This window comes from Lepidothrix coronata, unplaced genomic scaffold (genome assembly GCF_001604755.1).
Source record: "Lepidothrix coronata isolate B3197 unplaced genomic scaffold, Lepidothrix_coronata-1.0 Scaffold179, whole genome shotgun sequence".
NCBI classification, from domain to species: domain Eukaryota; kingdom Metazoa; phylum Chordata; class Aves; order Passeriformes; family Pipridae; genus Lepidothrix; species Lepidothrix coronata.
In genome coordinates this window covers 312,519-326,601 of record NW_016690359.1, presented here as the reverse complement: position 1 = coordinate 326,601, position 14,083 = coordinate 312,519, and the positions used below count along the sequence as shown (strand labels likewise).

Here is a 14,083-nt window from a genome sequence, read left to right as displayed (position 1 = left end):
GGCCGCCGAGGGGGGTGTCGGGGGGGGTGGTGTTACCGCTCTCCCCCCTCCCTCCCCCGCTCCCCGTCCGCGGTACGGTCCGCCCTCACCTCTCGGCGCCCTCACTTCGCCCTCCCGGCGGAGCCGCGAGGGGCTGGGGGGGGAGCCATAGCCGCTGCCTTGTCTTCCCGCTCCGTCCGCCCTCCCCTGCTCCCCCCCCTCCGGGCCGGACACAGTTGGTTTGTTCCGAGAAGCCGGCCGGTCTTCTCCCCTTAAACCGCTGGGTCTCGCACGTCTTCGGCCATTTCCGACCGAACCGGCGGAAGTTGCCGAAGTGGTGGCGGAACTTAACGAAGGGGGGGCGGAGATACCCGAAAGGAGGGCGGAGGTTGCCGAAGCGGGGGCGGAGATTACCGAAGGAGGGGCGGAGACTGCCGAAGCGGGGGCGGAGAATGCCGAAGGCCTGAGGGGCGGGGAGACTCCCGCCTCCGGAACCTACCGAGAAGAGCCGAAGCTCCCCCGGCTCGGCTCCCGCTACTGCGCACGCGCGCCGCGCCGAGGCGCTTTTCCCGCCTAAAAGGCGCGCTGTCCCTCACACCCCCCCACCCCTCAGGGAGGAGCCGCCATGTTGTCAGTGCTCGATGCCGCCTTGAAGGGGCGGCCACAGCCCAGCCCTGTGGCAACGCAGCCCTGTGTGTCCTTCAAAACCCCATAAGGGTGCTCCCATGGAGCTCAGTCTGGCCACGCAGCCCTGTGTGTTCCACAAAACCCCCGTGAGGGTGCCCCCGTGGAGTTCGGTCCGGCCACAGAGCGCTGTGTGTCCCCCAAATACCCCTTGAGCTTGTTGGAAGCTGATCTGCAGATGGTAAAATACCCCTAATGGCTTGGAGTTTGTTACGAAATACTACCAAGATCCAACCTGGAGGATTTGAGTGAAGGGCACAAATGCTTCTTACTCTGAACAAAGTATCTTAAAATATGTATGTTAAATGTTATCATTGGTTAGACATTGTTAAGTCACAGCATCTATGTAAAAATCAGCGACAAGTACCAAACATAACATGTAACAGATGGTGACTGAAGCAAAAGAGAAAAAAAAAATGCTACAGTGAAATAAAGGGGATTTTAAAAAAAGCAAGTAATGGTGCCAGCATCTTCACACAACAAAACCACGTCAAACACATTCAATCCTCTGTTTATGCGCTTTAATTTTATATTATAGGGGCTCCATGAAAGGCATTCGTATCTATGGGAATCAAATCCCACCCCAAACCACACAAACTTGACAACTTTGGGGGAATTAGAGAGTTTTTCACGGGAAGAAACAAGGTTTTCTCTCCAGGAGCAGAGAGGGTGGTGCATTTCTGGCCACAAAGCTCTGGGAATCTCAGCTTTAATAAAACATGAGCACTTCAAAACAGCGAAAACCCCCCACTTTTTCCATCTCTCTGCACTTTTTAACAGTCATTTACACATGTGTAAAGAATGCAAGGAGAAACTAACTTTTATCCTGAGATGAAAAAGCAGCGAGGGGTAAGGCGGGGGCACGGGTCTACCCTTTGATAAACAATACAAAATCCAATTTCCCTTGCAGGGAACGTGCTGTTCCGAAGGGCAGGAATAGGTACTGCAGGTTCAAAGGCTCTAAGAAACAATACTTTCATATTTTTTCAGGCCAAAAAAAAAAAAAAAAAAAGCCTATGACTGCATCGCCCAGTATAAAGACAAAATTAACATCCGAATCATTGAACACACCCACGTTGTCCTACCACACACATCTGCTCCCACTCGGGCTCAGGGTTTTGTATTCCACCCTGAGATCTACCTGCAGCTCTGCAGGAGGAAACGGGGAGACAATAATTCCCTTCAGGACCTCACTGAGGAAGAAATACCAGCGGAGAACGTGCACTTCAGGACACAACTGAAGAGACCAATTCTTCTCCCCGCTTCCTAAAGAAAACAAGCTGTCAGGATCAGCAGCCAGTCTGGCAAGTCTCTCTTTCAGAAAGCACTATCAAGGCTATTACAGATTATATTGACGAAGACACCTTCAGATTTAATCCCCTTCTCTGTGTGCTTACCCTTCTTACTCTAATAGGAGATCAGTATTAAAGGGGAGCTCTCAGCTTCCCTTCTACCAAGCAAAAAATCCACTGCTCCGCTGCCTTCTGTATATCCCAACAGAAAAACTGCCATGTTCAAATACCCTCATTTCCCACCTCTTCTGCTATCTGGGCTTTTGCTTTTTCCTACACAGTATTCAAGAACACACATAAAATTTCCACATCAGAAGTGGATCCTAAAGGACACAGTCTATAAGCGATGATGAATAATAGTTTAAAGAAGAAAATAAGTTGCAGAGAAAGCTGCCTGATTCCTTCCTGGCAAGGAGAAGCTTTTTACTCCTACCAGCTTCTCAACCTGTTTTCCCAAAGAAACAGACTCAATGCACAGTGCCAGTCCTGTTAAAGACTTTGAAACTCTTTACTGACTTTTAGTTGGATTTGGAGGTCTAAAAATACTAATCCTGCTGTACGGAAGGGTGCAGGTGCAACGCAAAGCCAACTGAAAACCAGCTGCAGTTCAGATCTTGCCCCTTCTGTTCGACCTTTAGGAAGAAATTCTTCCCTGTGAGAGTGGGGAGGCCCTGGCACAGGTTGCTCAGAAAAGCTGTGGTTGCCCCATCCCTGGAAGTGTCCAAGGCCAGGTTGGACGGGGCTTGGAGCAACCTGGGATAGTGGAAGGTGTCTCTGCCCATGGAAGGGGGTGGAACTGGATGAGCTTTAAGGTCCCTTCCCACCCAAACTGTTCAGGGATTCTGCTCACAGAACCACTTCTTTAGACACCCCTGTATTATTTCATGCTGGGAATCTTCCTTATATTGCATTTTAAGTAGCTCTAGAGTTGGCAGCTGCAACTGAACACAGTGAATGCCATCACACCTTTGTGTCCTCCTCCTCTGCTCGAAAAGGTCCCCACTTTCCCTCTTTTCCTTACCCACATCGAATTCCCTGCTCCTCATTCCACTTTCCTCCTAAGCATGTCTTGCATCCTGGTGCCTCCAATCTGCTCTAAATTACCTTGAGTCATTTCAAGCAGGTATTAAGGAGCTTCAGAGCCAGCTAATGCACATTTCCGTGGCACGCTTCCATGGCCTGAAATAAACCTCAGAAAAACATGGAACAACAGTCTAGGGGGGGAGGACCCTTAGCTTTAATCTTTTCTCTGCTGCAATCCTTTTGGTACATCTTTTTTAACCTCCTTCTCCTCCCTTTCACAGGAGACAGTTCCAAGGCTGGACCATCTGTGGATTTTACAAGTCCCATGGAATGTTTTCAGACCGCACTCTTAACCTCAGACACTCCTATCGGATTTCAGAGGATTCAGCCACTTTTTAGCCCCAGGGTGCTGTAGGTGCTAAATAGATTATCTACATCTCTCAGCCACTACTGGAGGACTACACAGCAAAGCTCAATTTTTAATCCTGCTGAGACTCCGACTTCTTTTGGCCATCAGGTATCCCAGGGCATGCTCCGGGAGGAAATGTTAATCTGGAGTGCTGGCCAAACTCCAGTTTAGGTAATTGCATTCTGACAATTTGCATTCTCCCTGCAGTTTTTTAATGGATACAGCATTTAGGTTTTTTTCTCCTTTCCTTACTTTATGTCTTAAAAGCAGCGGCCTGGCCGTGCTCCTGCTGTTGGAGCAGCTGCCAAGGCTTTGCAGCTGAAGTAGCTGCATTTCAGGGGTAGGTGAAGGCATCTCAGGACAGTTAAATAAAGCGCTTTTGAAGACCCCTGGGCACAAGGAGTGTTGTAACAATACACCCACTGCTGGCCATAAAGCAGAGCGAGGGCTGGAACATAAAATCAAACGCTCAGTGCCAACCAGAAAAGGAAAAGTTACCAGAGGAATGGACACACAGACATAAAGGCTCTTCCCTCCCAAATCCTAATTCTGGTTTGGAGCCGGTGCAGCCCCAGCTGGGATCCAAAGAGCAAACACAAAGAACTATCAGCATCCTGCACAGGGGAACCAGATCCTCGTGGCAGAAGAAAATAACTCTATAAAAGCAGTGGAAGCTTTTGGCAAGATGCTGGAGGACACTGCGTGGGGGTTACATGGGGTGAGGGAAAGAAACGCCTGTTCCCTTATTAACGAGGGCACAGCTGGTGTTTTTATTTTACCTGGCTATATAAAAGAAAAATCAGTTTTCAGAGCTTAGGGCAGTGGTGACAAATAAACCATGAGATACTGGGTGGGCAGAGACACGTGGAGCGTTTCCTCCTCCCCCAGTATGTCCCAGTTCATTAGCAACCAAAGGCTGTTATTAGCACTGGCTGAACATTTTCCACAAGTAGTTTGTTGACCAAAATACGGTTTTCCCCATCCCCAAAAATCACCAGCAAATGAGTTTCAGTAGGACAGGTAATTCCTGGCTTTGGTGGAGCTCCATGTGGTGTGTGTGGGTAAAGGTTTCCTTCCTCTTCTGTCTGTAACAGCTCACAGCAATTCTACACCAATCCAGCAGCACAAGAAATTACCTAAATAAATTTTATCTACAGAAATAATTACAAAAAAATCCCGTGAGGGACTTCCACCCTGCAACAGTCTTGGAAATTTCGGAACTTTCGGAGTTTCTCTTCAGAAAGACGCGATCCAAAGCAGGAAGCAGCAGCCCAGCCTGGTGACAGCCAAGGAAAACTCCGAGGGGATCTTGGCAATGGCCGAGAAACGGCACAAAATACCAGCACTGCCTCTTTGCTTAAGGCTCCTTCCCCTTCCAAACCCTGCTGCCCTGAGGAATCGGCTGCATTTCTGTAAAATTCCCTGGAATTCCTTGAGTATTACAGCTAACCGTGCCTCCCCCTCACCTCAAAACAGACACTTTGAAGTTTTCCAGAGATACCCAAGGAAAAAGACACATCCACATACCTAGACTAGCCCCAAATTCCACTTTGGAGCAGATGGTGAGGTTCTACACACAGACACATCTGGTAACCACTGGTATGAAAAAGCTGGCAGGCAACAGCTTATTCCGCTCCACTAAATATTCCATAATTTGAACTATATTTAAAGAGGAGGTAAAAACCAATAATTTCTCTTGTATATAACATAATCCTCAAACATGTACATGTTGTAACTGCAGCAGAGCTTGGGCATTACACCCTCGTCTACCAAAAGCACCTTTTTTTTTTTTACTTTTTTTTTTTTAATTAAGCATCCAGCGCTGTCTGAACTTAAATTAAAAGTGACTGCAAACCAAGCGGTTCAGTAAAGTAGAAAAGCAGCATTTTCAGCGTGTCTTTTGTTGCAGGCTGCGAGTCTCCAGCACTTCAGCTCACCCTCGAGTCCACACGATCTGAGGGGCCTTGACAACCTGCCAGGTCGCTGAGAGTGCTTGAAAAGACAGAAGACTTCAGGGAGCGCGGGCTCGGCTCACACAGACCTGTGCTTAAGCCAGCTGTTCCATTTGTCCCCGGGTTCAGTTACCACAATGTAAACCAGGGATAATTCTTCCTCGTCAGGAAAACAATCTGTTAGACATTATCATCACCGTGTAGTACAGGCAGCTGGGAAACATGTAAGGGGAAAAAACCCACCCCCAGAGCCCGCAGACAAAGTCAGCCCCGAGCATGCACAGTACCCGCGGTCGCCCCAAATCCACTCCCCAAACTCCCTTTAAATAATCTTTTGGGACACTGTTCCACGGTTCTCTCTGTGAGCTGAGTGAATCATCCGTGTTTGCTGGAAATCCAAAGTGATGGCGGGCATGAAACGGTCGTTCTGGATTAGAGTCACCCTGGGAAAAGCCTGTAAAAGGGCTGTCTGCTGGGATCGTGTTAGAGGTCCGCTGGAGACCCCACTGCTGGATTTGGATGTGTGCAGAGAGCTTTTAGAAACGACTAGAGAGAGAGAAAGAAATACTCCCAGGAATTGGCTGATTAGGGAGCCCTAAATTCCAGCTATAGAAGGAAGATAAAATACCAGCAGCGGGGCCCTGTAAGTCTGGGATGTTTCACCGACTGACCTCTTCACAAAGTAGGCACTGAGCAAACCAGAGGTGATTCTGCTGTGGACTTTTGGCAAATAGTGAGGATGTTGTAATAAAAGCTGCTTGGGATCACTCCGTTCGAGCCTATTGCCCCCAAACTGGTTTAAGCAAAATAAGAGCAGGTCCGCAAGGTTTTCAGTCCCAAAAAGGAAAGTTGAGGTGATTAAGCGAACTAGTCTGAGAAGCTGAAAGGCTCCAATGAGAGGGCCTTGAAGGCAAACAAGAAAAACCATCTGCCATTTGCATCCTGAATGGAGAAAGTGAATAAAAAGCACGTGGGAAGCAATGAGAACATGCTGGAGATTGGAGATAGTCATGGTCAAGCCCTCAGACTGAATAGAGATCAGAGAATCACAGAATCATCCAGGTTGGAAAAGACCTCCAAGATTAGAGCCCAATCTGTGACCAACCCCCACCTTGTCACCCAGCCCAGAGCACTGAGTGCCACATCCAGTCATTCCTTGGACACCTCCAGGGATGGGCACTCGACCACCTCCCTGGGCAGCCCCTTCCAATGTCTAATCACTTTTTCAGTGAAGAAATTTTTTCCTATGTCCTAAACCTCTTAAGACTATGTCTTCTTGTCGTGTCCCTTGTTCTCTGGGAGCAGACCCCAACCCCCCCTGGTTCCACCCTCCTGTCAGGGAGTTGCAGAGATCAAGAAGGTCCCCTCTGATCCCTCTTTTTTCCAGGCTGAGCCCCCCCAGCTCCCTCAGCCGCTCCTGCTGCTCCAGTTCCTTCCCCAGCTCCGTTCCCTTCTCTGGACACGCTCCAGCCCCTCCATGTCCTTCCTGAACTGAGGGGCCCAGAACTGGACACAACACTCGAGGTGTGGCCTCAGCAGTGCCCAGCACAGGGGCAGAATCACTGCCCTGGTCCTGATGGCCACACTATTGCTGGTACAGGTGAGGCCTTTGAGCAACAAGGAGAGCAGAGAATGTCGGAGTGAAGGCAGGGTGGGCTCCAAAAAAACCTGTCTCCAACCTCCCCCGCCAGGGAAAAGCCAACTGACTTTCTCCGTGCTCTTCCAGGCTGCTGAAAGTCAAGTCCTAGCAAGGATTTCTAAGAGATCCACACAGTCCCTCAACTAAAATTCAGCAACCTTCATAATAAAAGCTTAGAAGTGCCGGAATGAGCCTCTTCATCCCTGTGTTTGGAAGTGCCAATGTGCATCTGATGTCCTCCTGTCCCCGCATGGCACCATGTCAATACCAACCTCTGGAATCACAGAGACCTCCACGCAAAACATCTCTGCTTAAGGATGGAGGGAAGGCCCAGCTATTGATCACAGCCAAGGCCTGAGAACAGAGGCGGAATCAAATCATAAAAGGCCTGGAAAGACGGAGCAGAAAGTGCCCCGTGAGATCAAAGTTACGCTGTGCTAAAACACCTCGGCACCCGGCTTTGATAAAGTAACTGCTGCCTTCTGCCACAGAGGCAGTTGGGCTTATTTATTGGGATTTTAGCAATGCAACAAGGAATCCGGGGACTATTTGTAAAGGGGGGAAATGGGGATCAATAAGGAGATCGATAATAAACACTCGTGTGCTTTTAAGTGCCGCAGGTTTCTTAAAAAGCGTCGTTACAAAGGGAAATAATAACAAATAATTGCCAGCTTTTTGAGCACCATCTATTTCCAGGCCTAACTTCACTGCAATGTACCAAAGGGCTTTCAGATTTAAAAAATATATATCTAAGAGGTACAGGCCTGCTGCCAAAACCCACCACTAAACCAGGGAAACAGGTGCCAGCTGCTGCTTTTTCCCAGTGCAGGAGGATATTTCCTCCTTTCTCAATTCAGTTATTAGTGCATTAGAAACAGAGAAACCGGCTCCAAGCTGAATCATAACGAAAATATGCCTTACAATAAAACCCTCTATGTTTTTTTCTCTCCTACCTGCAGGATTCTTAAGAGTATTTGCAAAAGCACAGGACCGGAAATCCGGAGTCTGATCCCTTAATACTGAAGTCAACCACATTGCATAATCCCATTAATACATTTATCAGGCTCCATCTTCACAGTTTTTAGCCCTTTACACAATTTTTTAATCAGGTTTTTTAATCAGGTTTTTAGCCCTTTACACAATTCCCATTAGAAGGCTTTTCAAGCACCTCCCTTAGTTTAGGTCTCTTCTGCTCTTTTCCAGCCTAAACTTTTTTCAGAGCCTTTTGCTGCTGTGCCAGATTTGTCGTTTAATTTAAATAACTCTTCTCCCTCTCTGCTGGTTACGCCAGTGTATTTATAGAGAAAGGAATATAACTTTCCTCTGCCTTTTTTTGTCACCACCTTACCAGGCAGGCTCCTGTAATCGTTTTGGGAACCAGATTCCCTGTTCTCCAGATCATTTCTAGCAGATGCCCTCCCCTGCCCCTTGCAGGGCTGAAATCAATCCTTGTCCTGGGGACAAGGAATGCAGAGTGCATTTTAAGCAGTGCCTCACTAAAACCTGTTGCAGTGGCATTTCCTTGTCACTCACGGAAATAACTCCACTGACAAATGTGATCCTGGTGTGTGTCTTTATCACCAGGACATCAGAATTATGCTGTGATTGATTAAGACATTCCAATTCCCGCACAGAAACCCCAACTTTCCATCAGAGTTTGCATTACAAGGACTCACATTTGCTTTGAGACAAATAGTCCTCAAGTCAGCCATTCTTCTCCTGGGATCTCCTGTTATTCCTCTTTTGATGACATCTCCAAATCCCATAATTTCTGCTCTGTCATTAGTCAATACCTTGATTAACACTGCTCTTTATGCCTTGAGGAACACCATTGCTAACTTGCCTGCCAATCCTTCTTCAACCATCCCACCTTTTCTCCCGTGAATACAGGATTTATCGATGCAAAACAGAGCAAAATACTTCAGTTCTGATTGATTTAAACTCTCTTACTTTGCATCTTTTTTTGGGTTTTTTGGTTTTTTTTCTTAATGAAAGGCTGATTTTTGCTGGTGGAGAACAACACGGGCCTATTCCTCCATAAATCAGGTCTTTCCCTGAACTGCAGAGCTGTCCCGTTTTTACAGTTGGGCATTTGTAAAAATTAATAAACTATGCAAGTCAACGCATCTGATGTTAAAAACGGTAAATGAAGTTTCTTAATGACTCGTCTGACTTTTTAATTGTACTCAGGGTTTATGCCACAGATTTGAAAAAACAATTAGAATCCAGGAAAAAGGCATGTCAGGCTTGTAGTTAAATAAAATAAAGCTAAATGTGCTGAATACATAGTTTAAATTAAAACAAACTGGTTTATTGTACAAAGGAATTCTGCAGCCTATAAATAGAACCAATTTCTCTCTACTCAGCACCCGTCTGCAGGTTTTCAGAACTTGAAACAAAATTAGGTTCTATTCTCATGCAAAGGAAGAGCTGATGCTCGAGTGAAATGAAAAGTGGCAAAAACCACTTCGTTAAACACTTTCTTTGACCCACCTGTGAAAGAGAGGGCACTCACACAACCCCAAGCACACTCCCTGTCCTACTCTCATCCCTTCCCTCCCTCCCCAGAAATTCCTGCACACAGGAATTCCACCACCGCATGGGTTTGAAATCCCATCGGCCACAGAGCCAGGCAGGGAGGCTTTTCCTGGTGAAAGTGCAGCTACACGGAGACACTAAGAGGGACAAACTGGAGAATAAACAGGGAAATCCCTCCAGCTGGAGTGGTGAGGGACTCGACCTGGGGCAGAACATACGTCCTGTGCATCAGGAATCGTCCCCAGTAAATGTTACCTCAGTCTGAGCCTTAGGAAGCTGCTTCAGCTTCCTCATCAAGATCTTCTCCAAGTCTTCCTCAATCCCCAGTCCTCAGGTACCTTCAGACCTTCCAGCACGTGGCAATATTTGTGTTTAATCAATACCAGTCCTGGCTCCCAAGAGAGAAAGAACATACAGCAATCTGCCCCTCCAATTACAGCAAAGTTCCACTAAAACCACTACGTGTGTCGAGTTTTAAATTCAACCACATTTAAAGGCAAAGAAAAATCCTCCCTTTCTCCCACCACTGACAGAACAATACTACGCTCTGCCTTTTTTTTGTAATTAAAAATAGGCTGAACTTTAGGAGTGTTGTTGCACTTGAAGCAGTAGAATAAAGTGCATCATAAAAAGATGCCACTGGGATCAGTTAAAGCCAAGAAAATTGAAAACATTTAGGGGGAACGAAGCCAAAAGCACAGAACCAGATTTAAACTCGGCGTATGCTGTGGCAGGAGGCCAGTGGAAGCAGAACCTGCTGGAGGAGGAAGGAGAGGGAAGGCTCCCTGGATCAGGGATGGTGGGCCAGGGAACTGGCAGCTGGCACAGCTGGGTGAGATCAATGAAGTACCAGAACTCAGCTGTAAAAATTCCTCATCATACTAAGCCATGCCATTAATAAACATGGAGCTGTTATACACCACTTGCCACCTTCAAAGAGCTCCAAACCCAATGACTAATCCTCACAACCACCTCCTTAGGTGCAGGAGCTGTTTATAGAGATGAGAACAAAGGCAAAAGGGTGAAGTCATTGGCCACAGCTCCTAAAAAGCAGATTTCAAAACCAGGCTCAAATTCAGGGCTCCCAGACACAGCCCCTTGGCTGGCTGCAATTTCCCTTGCGTTTCTCTCACAGCAGGAGACCTCTACAACCTAAAACACTTGCCCCCAAAACCAAAACCTCATATATTAAGTGACTTCTCAAGTGGGTTTACTTCTCAAGACTGGTTTTATATCTTCTCTGAGCAATCAGCAGAGCAGCAGAGGAAGTAAAACAGGTGAAGTGGCGGCACGATGGAGATCAAGAGGAACTTTTGGCCACTAAACTTGTACTTCAGCTGATGTGGTTTAACAAAGTGAAAAAAAAAATAGCACCTAGCAAAGCCTCTCACTAAAAGATAGTAAATCACAACTCCTCGATTCTCTCCTCCATCTGTCTTTCCTCCAACAAATAAAATTGCCTTAAAATTAACAAGAAAGCTACGACAGAAATTCAGTTTTACAGCAAACTCTTGGAGGGAAGATGATAACGGACACACAGAGCATCTCTGTTACCAATGCTCCGCTGAGCAGAGATCTCCAGAGGAGACTAGAACTAAAAAACACATTTTAACCAAGTGCCAGAAACAAGAATAAGTTCCTAAAGGGAAAATAAACCCAACACACTTGTGTTTCTAAGCACCTCAAGGACGTTATCAATAAACCCAGATGCAGCCTTTCCACAAAAGCTGCAGCGACAATTGATTCAAATGGATGGCACTTCTGTAGTGCCCCCGTTTGACTCTCCAGCTGAAGCAGATAAAAATTCAAAGATTGGACTTCCTTGGTATTTTTATGTTAATCTACACAGCTTTAGGGAAATTGTTGTGACTCCAATTCATTCCGAGCAGTCAGAGCCATTCAAGCACCTACCAGCAATTTTCCTACCTCGCGGTCTGTCTCATAAGTCAACCTGATGCATTATCTTCCCTGCACAAATCTGTCATGAGCACCAGGCAGGCTCCCCCTCGGTCTTGATAAGCAGGAGCAGACCTGACTCATCCTCTTTTCCCCCCCCTTTCATCCTGATTTGTATCGTCTCCTTTACAATTTAGTTTTCCCACACTGCACAAGGAGAAGGGATCAGTATGTGTGTAATGTGTGTGCAAGGGACAACAAGAGAAAGAATGTGTTTTTAATCTCCACCTACTCCTCTGGCTAACAGTTCCTTTGGCTTCATCTCCTTGGAGGTATTTTAGCATTAAATTCAAACGAATTCTCCTTTTCTTCTGCTTTTATTGAAAGAAAACAATAGGACACGGGAGAAACCCACGCAGGAGGAAATGCTTCCTGATCTGGAGTGCTTGGACTTGCTGAATGCCTTTTGCTGTGTCTCTGCAGAAAGCAGACAAGCAGCTACACCTCTCCCGGGGCTACTTTTGCCCAAACTGACGCTGCACTTGAACTAAAAACCAGTTTTACTGCAAATAGAGACCGGCATCCACGGGCCTGAGGTCCACCAGGGCAACAAAGCTCTGGCTCCGGTTGATAGAGCTCCCAAAGCAGCTGTAAGATCTCTCTCCCTCACTGGGACTGTCTGGTATCCACTCAGGCAAACTGGAGCTGCACCTCTGCCCCAGGCTCAGGGAGTACCTGGGCTATCCCTCGTGCCTCACTGCCTGTTCCCCATGAACTTATGCAACCCTAATAACCCTTCAGAACTTATTGGGGCGGTGAAAACAGACACACGGGCGGGTGGATGAGGCTGAGGCTCATTTTGTAACAACACAACACAGATGTGCTGATTGTGGGGGCAAAAAAAGGGGGTGTTGTCATGGATCTGAGCAGAGATCCCGAGCACTGAGGTATCCACAGCTCAGCAACCCAAAGATTCGGGTGTAGCCACAGGGAAAAATCGGTATTTGGATGTACTTAGGAACAGGCAAAGGTCTAAAATAACACGTTCATAAAGACATCCATAGCTCAGCTTCTTTCTTCAAGACCAGTGAAGGGCAGCACTGGAATGACACTGCCAAGGACACAGACAGGACCACTCACAGCACAAGCAGAGGTTGCACCACACTCCCAAACTGCTTCACCAACAGCTCTGGGGCTGGGCCACAGACACGGGAAGAACAGAGCTGAGATGGACCTGTGAAATCCCATCCCTTTCCTCCAGGCTGCTCCAGGTTTTACTTCAGCCATTTTTTTGCAGGTATCCCCCCAAGATTCTCCAGGATCTCCTCAGACTACGGTTGTCAGGCCCAGGTCAGTGACAAAGCAGGTGGAGCAAAAGCTGTAACTCATTAGCACCTTCAGTTCTTTAGGAATTGTGATTATGTCTGCCTTTTAACGAGGCCTTCAAGGCAACATGAAACACAACCAAACAATGAGCAAAAAAAAAAGTCCTCAGGTGGTCAAAGATTCATTATAACAGGCAGAATCACTCCCTTCATCCTCTCTTAATTGAGCAGCCTGGCAAATTGATGAATTACAGTTAAATGATCTAGCTGTGATGCCCCTTGCTGATGAATGAAGAATATCCTGCCAGAGCCTCCTGATTCCAGGTGATGGATCTGAGCCCAGGCTGCAACACAATTCCTTGTGACTGACAAGCTCAGCTATTTCCCCTCTTAATCTTGATAATATTTGATTGCATAAATGCAAGGTCATAATTTCCCAGGTGGATAAATTGTTCAAAATATCACCAGCCCTCCAATTACTTAAAAAAAAAAAAAAAAAAAAAAAAAGAAAAAACAAGGTGAAGAATATTCTTTCTTGTAAGAGCTGGTGAGATCTCGTTGCTGGGAAATGTCTACACCCAAACCAAACCTTTGCTGGAGCGTGAAAGAGCAACTGTGGAGTTACATTTGTCATCTCATGGCCCAGAGCCCTTATCATGCAGCCCTCAAACCTCAGGGACACGGACCCCTGGGGACCAACACTGCTCATGTTCTGTCACAGCCCAGCAGATCCTTTTTTTTTGTGTGTGTGTGAAAGTTTGATAGGAAGCAGCTTGGCTGACTGGGAAGGATTTCAAGATGTGGGAAGCAGGGAAAGGATAACTATTAACTGGCATCATTTTCTCTCAGCACACACAAACACTTTCTAATAGGGGAGCACCTTAAAACCCCCACGCTCGAGCCTCAGCAAACACTTTTGGGATGCAACTTGACTTCTCCTCCCCATTTTCTTGTCCTTCCAAAGGCAAAAATGGAAGCAAAAAGCTTCTCCACCTTGGCTGCACAAAACTTTCACACAGATCTCTGCACAGCATCAGCTGGATCCAAAGATGTTGTGTCATTTGTGAAATATCCCAGCGCTTTATTGTGCAAGCTCCTAATTATTAATGTCTGTATTTCTGCAGTGAGATTTATGAGGTAGCTCAGGGTGGTGGATTTCAACTGGTTTTCCCTCAAATCTACAGATGGGAATCCACAGAAGTGTTTTTTTTATCCCCTCAACTTCTGGAGTCTCCGGTGCAGAAAAACCCCAAGGAATAAACAAGCCCCTCAAAAGAGGAATCTGGGATGAAAATTGTCCTTCTTTGCCCCTTCCACCACCACAGTGGTGGAAATGTCTTTTTTAA

At 46.7% G+C, this 14,083-nt stretch overlaps 1 protein-coding gene across 3 annotated transcripts in view; it reads right to left on the bottom strand.

Annotated features, from left to right (window-relative positions):
* EXTL3 (exostosin like glycosyltransferase 3) overlaps positions 1-14,083 on the bottom strand; it is a 136,693-nt gene that overhangs the window by 115,927 nt on the left and 6,683 nt on the right. Inside the window, exon 1 of one of the 3 annotated variants that reach the window (XM_017830464.1) lies at positions 90-315. The exons of the other annotated variants lie outside the window; for them this stretch is intronic. The gene's annotated coding sequence lies outside the window, so the exon portion shown is untranslated. Of the gene's footprint in view, positions 1-89; positions 316-14,083 lie in introns of those variants that run through there. 3 annotated transcript variants of the gene reach the window in all.